General features: G+C 40.1%; 1 protein-coding gene across 5 annotated transcripts in view; it reads left to right on the top strand.

The window, feature by feature from the left end:
* Kiaa0895 (KIAA0895 ortholog) overlaps positions 1-7347 on the top strand; it is a 55367-nt gene that overhangs the window by 22303 nt on the left and 25717 nt on the right. The window lies entirely within an intron of this gene.

Here is a 7347-nt window from a genome sequence, read left to right as displayed (position 1 = left end):
TATCTCATTTTGATGTTGACAGGAAGCAGAGACAGTTATAGGAGCTAATAACTAAGAGGCAACTTGAGTTGCCATTAGATTTTTTAAAAAATAGGCTTTGATATAGATGCTATTCTTTCATCTTAAAGCAGAATGAAAGTTACTTTTAAAATGCCATTTCTTTTTTTGTCTTAAGTACTATTAAAATTGAGCAAGAAAATTCGACCTAGTTTGTTTGATAATTTGACTCCTCCCTTGCACAAGTTTAATAACTAAAAATGTCTTCAGATATTGCGCAGTGACCCATAAGGGGCAAAATTGACCTCTGTATTTTCAATGAGAGCTACTGTCTTGGAGTAAAATGTAGTGACATTGTCATAATGCTAATTTATTAGGTTTAGAAATCATTGACTAAAATCATTTGCCCCAAGTACAACAATTATTGTAGAGAGAATACCATTAAAATAATCTTAGTATTAGAATGTAAATATTATGATCGACTAGTGTGTAAGACAGAGCACAACTCCTTATCTTCAGTGCATGGAATTGAAAGTTTGAGGAGAGATACAGTACTTTATAAAATAGTGCATCCCCTGTTGACTCAATTCCCTTCTCCTAATTTATTAGCTTTTGTGTGCTTACGAGTCAAACTCAGTATTGTTTGTCCTGACTTAGATAATTTGCAGTGGATTTAAATTGCCATTGTTTTTCAAGACAGGGTCTCACTGGTATTAAATTGCTATTTCAGACCATTCAAGCCTCAAATTTACAGTCCCTTTACAGGCACACCTATAATCCCAGCTGCTCAGGAAGCTAAGGCAGGAAGGTCACAAGTTTTAAGTCCAGTCTAGGCAAGACTCTGTCTCAAAAATGGTAGAGAACTGGCCTAACATGTTGAAGGGCCTGGGTTCAATCCCTAGCACTGGGAAAACAAACAAAAAGAAACCCGAGTAGGTTATTTTTTAAAAGTTTGTCCATTTCCTTTATATAGTACTTAACTAGTTAAAGTAGTGCTAGAGCCTTGTGCCCAGCTCTTCCCTTGCTCTTCACTTGTATCTCGGACACCCATTTCTGGTTAGCAGACCAGCCTGGTGGATGGTGGTAAGAGTACTGCTTGAAAATGTGCCTTTTTTCAGCTATGAAATAGTTATAAAAAGAGAACAAACTGGTGGTTTTATATTTTAGAGCTAAAGCAGTTACTTAAGTGTCTCTGAAATCATTTATTTATAATGTCACCCACTTTGACTTAATCGTGATCTAATGTAATCTAAAACATCCTGTTGGAACTGCTAATTAGAAGAGTAATGATTTTTTTTAAAGATTTTAGAGACAGCCAGACATGGTGGCACACACCTGTAATCCCAGCACTCGGGAGGCTGAGGCAGGAGGTTTACTGTGAGTTTGAGACCAGCCTAGGCTACATAGTGAGTTCCAGGTCAGTCTGGACTACATAGTGAAACCCTGTATCAAAAAAAAAAAAAAAAAAAAAAAAAAATTTTGGAGACAGGGTCTTACTATGTAGTTAGGCTGGCCTTGAACTCAATATATAGAGCTGGCTGGCCTCTAACTCATGGCAATCTTCCTGCCTCAGCCTTCCAAGTGGTGAGATTACAGGCATGTACTACTGCACCCAGCTAAAGGAGTAATGAAATAAAGATATATATGCAATAAAAATGGAATCAAATCAGAAAATATTTTTTGCCCTTTTAGAGTCTTTTAAGCAAGTTTATTATACCAAAGCCATTAAAATGTTGATTATAAAATGCACAGTTGATTACTTTAGTGTTAACATTAAATTTATCTTGGAAATAAAAATTTTTTTCTTTTGGTACCAGGTATCAAACTTGGGTCCTTGTGCTTGCAAAGGCAGGTGGTGGAACCACTGAGCTAAATCCCTGGCCCCTTGGAAATACTACATTGTTCCATGGATGTGTCTATAGGAGCTGAGTATAATAGTCAATGTAATGATAATAATAATAATGATACTTAAAGATAAGTTAACAAAGATTTTGGGCCAGCACTGTTCTCAGGATTGCTTTTTAAATCTTCACACAACACCAGGAAGCAGGAGGATCTTAAGTTTGAGCCTAATCTGGGAATTTAATGATTTAGTAAGATCCTGTCTCAAAAAAAAAAGTCTGCATGGACATTCTTCAGAAAACTAAAACTAGAAATTGCATTCAACTCAGCTGTACCCCTTTTAGGTACCTTCCCAAATGAGTAAAAGACATCATATTATAGAGCCTGTGTCTATATAAATATGCCCATGTTTATAGCAGCACGACTCATAATAGCTAAATTACAGAAGTGGCCCATATGTCCATCAACAGATGAATGGATAAAAAAAAGTATTTATACACAATGGAGTATTGCCCAGCCATAAAGAAGAATATGTTTGAGTCATTTGTAAGAAAATAGATGCCCCTTGAGAACATAATTTAGTGAAATAAATAAGACACAGAAGGCTAAAAGATCGCATGGTTTTTCTTATCTGAGAAACCCAAAATATAAATAATTTAAAGAGCAAAATAAACAGAAATGGTAGGCAACAGGGCGGTAGGGTTTATGGAGATGGTAGGCTTTGGAGAAAGAGGGAGGAGGAGGAGTTGGAAAGGGAAGTAAAAGTGATCAGGATAAGATATATATATATGTAAATGTACTAGTTCCTCAAGATTAATGTAATTAGTATGCCTCACAACCATATACTACTAATACAAAGTTTTTGTTGTTTTTGTTTTTGTTTTTTGGTACCAGGGATCAAACTCCTGCCCTTGTGCTTGCAAAGCAGATGGCAGAACCATTGAGCTAAATCTCCGGCCCAGTAATAAAAAGTTTTTTAATTTAAAATAATTGTTAAACAAGGACTGGGGATGTAGGTCAGTTCAAAGGCTCTGGGTTCAATCCCCCACTGTGTGTGGGGATAAAATAAAACAAATCCTTTCTCATGAGCCTTACTAATTGTTTCATTTTCTTGTACCTCCCTGGGATGAGAATTTCCCTCAGCCTTCAGGAAACCGGATTCTACACCCCTTCCCTCAGATCTTCGGTCTCCATGGTTGCCTCTCTGGCCACTGTCTCACAAGCAGGGCAGAGCGGACCAAAGCACACACGCCCGCGTGCTGTCCCAGAGTTTGGTACTCCTCTGTGGGCAGAACGAACCTCCCACAAAGCAAGTGTAAGAGAACAGTGTGTGACAGTTACTCTCGGGAGAGACAGGCCTGACAGGAAGGTGGCAGACACTTCCTGACCAAGGTTCATTTGAGCCTCCTGGGGAGAGGTGTTGTGTCTGAGGGGCAAAGGGGAATGTGCAGGATTGAGAGTGGGGGCCGGAGAGGAGAGGCTCAGGGCCAATGTGTGAGATGAGGAGGACTTGGCAGTGAGTGACCTCATAGGCTGTGGTTGGGGGTCTATCTTCACCTCATGGAAAGCCATGGGAAGGTTAGTTTCTGCCACCTTAACTGTGACTGTGTGTGGGACACAGGGCTCACTCTGACCACAGCATTTCCAGAACACCCTGTGGATTTCTAACTGAAAACCACACGCAGCCACTTATGATCCCACAGCGGCTCCTCACCTCCTAGGATCATTGCTAGCAGAGAACCACTGAAGTACAGCCAGGTCCCCAGTTCCCGAGTGGCATTAGCTGTGCCTCTCTCTTTTCCTTCATGATGGAGAAACTGTACTGGGTGCTGCTGAATTAGTAATTTTAGAGCTGAAGGATTACCTCACATTATGTAGACAAATTGTCCAAGAACTGGTTTTAAAGATAGTTTTTTTTTAATGCAATGTTTGAAATGCAGGGCTGAAGATGAGGCTCAGTAGTAGAGCTCTGGCCTAGCATGTGCAGGGCCCTATGTTTGATCTCCAACACTGGAAAAAAATTAAAGAAGCATTTATATAGAGTGAAGTGTACAAGTTTCAGCATAATGAATAACCATTGCCCAGAACAAGATGTAGAATGGTTTCTAGCACCTAGTGTGCTCCTTGGTACTGCCTGCCCATTTATGACTCCTCTCTCAAAAGACCATCAGAGTGAGATTCTTTTGACTTATACCACCGTAAATGGGTTTTGTTATTTTTGAACTGCATTTGAATAGGATTATCTGAATGGAATATATACTCCTTTGATCGACTTCCTTTCCTGAACATTGTCTGAGCCACCTCGGTATTTTTCAATGGAGTGTAGTATTCTATTGTGTTATTGCACCGACTCTTGTTTGGGTTTTTTTTTTTTTTTGGTACCGGGGATTGAACTTGGGTCCTTGCACTTGCAAGGCAGGCCACCGAACCGCTCAGCTAAATCCCCCGTCCCTACCAACTCTTGACTGATACTTTATTTGCATTTTAAATGCTGAAATACTTGATAAAGTGTTATCTCATCCAGGATTATTTTGTTTTATATTGTTTTTTCTTCTGTGTGGCACCAAGCAACTGATTGTTTTATTTATCCCAGAAGGAACTGGGGATTTAGCTCAGTGGTGCTGCCGCCTGCCTCGCAAGTGCTAGGTCTTGAGTTTGATCCCCAAGTACCAAAAAACAAAACAAACAAACAAACAAAAATAAAAATAAAATAAATTTATCACAGATTCTCAGGTTTTATAAGTATCAATGAACTATATTACTGTAGGCTGGGTATGTAGCTCAGTGGTAGAACCTACCCTCCTCCCTATCTATCTATATTGGCTTATTTTGAGACAGGCTCTCACCATTAGTTTAGGCTGACCTTGAACTCACTGTGTAGCCCAGGCTGGCCTTAAATTTGAACTCAGCGATCCTCTTGCCTCAGCTTCCTGAGTACTGTGATTACAGGAATGTGGTACTATCCCCAGTGGTACAGAGCCTGTTACCCAGGACCCAAAGGAGGAAACAACCAACTCTTGGTGGTTTTATAGGCCATGATTTGTTGAGCAGTGTGCAGTGTTTTTCCACAGTTCTTTGTTTCTGGTGATCTGCCATTCAGTCAGGAGCCTTACGGTCATCTGAAACCTCTCCTGTCCCCAGTTGTGAAAGCCTAGGTCCAGTGAGCAGTGTCCCCTTCTCCCCATTGTTGTACTGAGGGGTGAATGGCAGAGGCTCCAATGGGGTGGACAATTAGGCTGATGTTACAGAGAGGTCATTGAAGGAGCTGCCAGGGGACAGTGGCTCCTGTCTTCTTTCCTGCCATTCTTGATGCGCATGAAACTCCCATTGTGCTGGCGAGCTCAGTGCTCACCTACAGTGGAGTCTATTAGTTTTGATCTAGTAATACAAGTTACCCTTTTTCCTGAGCATGGGTAGCCAGGTCAGGGGGACAGATTGCGCATTCAGAGATTTTAATAAACAGATTGCTGATGGCTAAAGTGTTAAATGACATAGTGTGAACTTTTTAATGTGAGAGATTATGATTTTTAAATTAATGCTTCTTGGAGAAGAAATACTTCCTCCAAACAGAAAATTTTTTCAAAGAGGAGGAATCAGCGGCGTTCTTTAATTATATAGACAACTGGAAATCTCATCAGCCTTTTATTATGTTCTTATGTATGAAAAGGTCATTGTTTGAAAGAATAAGCAACAGTACTTAATGATGAGGACCATATTTTATACAACTGAAGTATGATTAGCATGACTGAGAAGTCAGTCTGTGTCCATCTTGAAGGACCATATGCCCCACCTTTCTGGGCTTCGTGAATTTGGCAGGATTGGTGTTGGGAATAAATTCGCCTGGCTCTTGGAAACTGCGGAGCAGCAGATGGGGCTTGAGCATGGTGCTGAGCTCTCAGTAGATGGTCAGCAGTTGAGTCGAATGCCACAGCCCCAGAATGCTTTGTCACTTGCCCCTCTGCCACCCTCTCTCCTTGGGGGGTTGTCCCTAGGGGGGTCAGGACTGTTTTTTTTTTCCAATATCTTGAAGTAAATAGTTTGACCTGGTACAGAATTATGAATTTGGAAGTCACGGATGCTTTGTGACAAAACAAAAGAATTCAGTGAGATCAGCTGTATGGTCATAAAGCTAAGTGTTCAAAAGTCAAAGAAACCATTTTACATTGAATATTTTTTAAAAAATTAGACCTGTAATGAGCCATCAAAGTCAGACTCCTTCAGGGTGATTTTATTCAATGGTTTTAATTTGGTGCAACTTTTTCCCTTGTCTTAAAGCTCAAAATGAGAAAGAACTTGGTTACCTCCCTTTACCTTTCTGGCTGCTCTGGTCCTTACCCAGCTTCTCTAGGCTTATGATACTGCTGTGTTCTTATCTCATTCTCTTCCTCTTTCCCAATTAGTGTCCATTTCAGTGTTGCTTTCATTATCCTCTCCTGTTTCCTAAACGTTTGGTGTCTTTTCAGGGAACTGGCGTTGTCAGGCATTTGGGCCACAGCCTGTGTCCCAGTGTTTCTTAGCTTGCTTGCCTTGCCAGTTTTGACTCTCAGTTGGCCACACGTCTGAAACTCCTGTGAAACTGGCACTTGTCAGTCTGTGATGAAAATTGTATCTGTCCTGTTGTCTTTGGCTGATTGAATCTTTAGCATGTTTTGAGTGGCTTCTGTGTTCAATCCACCTTTGGCATGAACCTTGCAAGCTGACCCCCACCTCTAAACCTGTACATATAGTAGGCATTTGGTCTCTGCAAATACTTTTGGACACTAGAATTCAAATCTCATAAACTGTCCTAGGAAATGGAAGTAAAAGGATTTTTTCATTAAATTTATTGGTACTTTTTAGGTATACAGTACAGTTACATTCATCATTGGGATCTTGTACCTTTTCATGATGTATTTTGCTTATTTTTTCCCCATTCCCGTGCCCTCCCTTCACCCCCTCCTCCCTTCCTTACTTACAAAGACTTTGTTTCCATTTTTTCCTTTTCTCATATTTTTTCTTTTCCCTTCTTTCCTTTCCCCCCCGCCCTTCCCATTTCCCCTACTCCTTCAGCCCTTTTCTATTTCACATTATTACACTTTTTAAAGTACCTTACGTAATTTGATGGGGTTAGGCCACTTGTGACCTGATATTCTTTCTTCACCCTAAACTCTGTGACTTCTGGACTTTCAAAGTTAACATTCAGCACAGGGTTTCTTGACTTTGGTACCATTGACATGTTGGGGTGAATATTTCTTTGTATGCAAAACTCCTCATTTGCTCCCTCCTGAGATTACTGTTGGTGTCTTTTGTTTTTGACCTTTAAGCATAGGTTAAGTGGTATTAATCAAAACGCCTTGTTTTTGGAGTCAGATATGAAGCTGGTTGTAGGCAGGAATATTGTATTTATACAGGTGTTTATTAAAGCCATGAACAAATCAGTAGTATTCTACATACTTGTGAATGAAACAATATGGAATGCAACTTTAAAGCAGTGTGTGAACATCAGTAAATAGGTCTTACTTTTTTTTG

This window comes from Fukomys damarensis, unplaced genomic scaffold (genome assembly GCF_012274545.1).
Source record: "Fukomys damarensis isolate Sample0158 unplaced genomic scaffold, DMR_v1.0_HiC HiC_scaffold_17, whole genome shotgun sequence".
NCBI classification, from domain to species: domain Eukaryota; kingdom Metazoa; phylum Chordata; class Mammalia; order Rodentia; family Bathyergidae; genus Fukomys; species Fukomys damarensis.
This window is presented reverse-complemented; position numbering and strand designations above follow the sequence as displayed.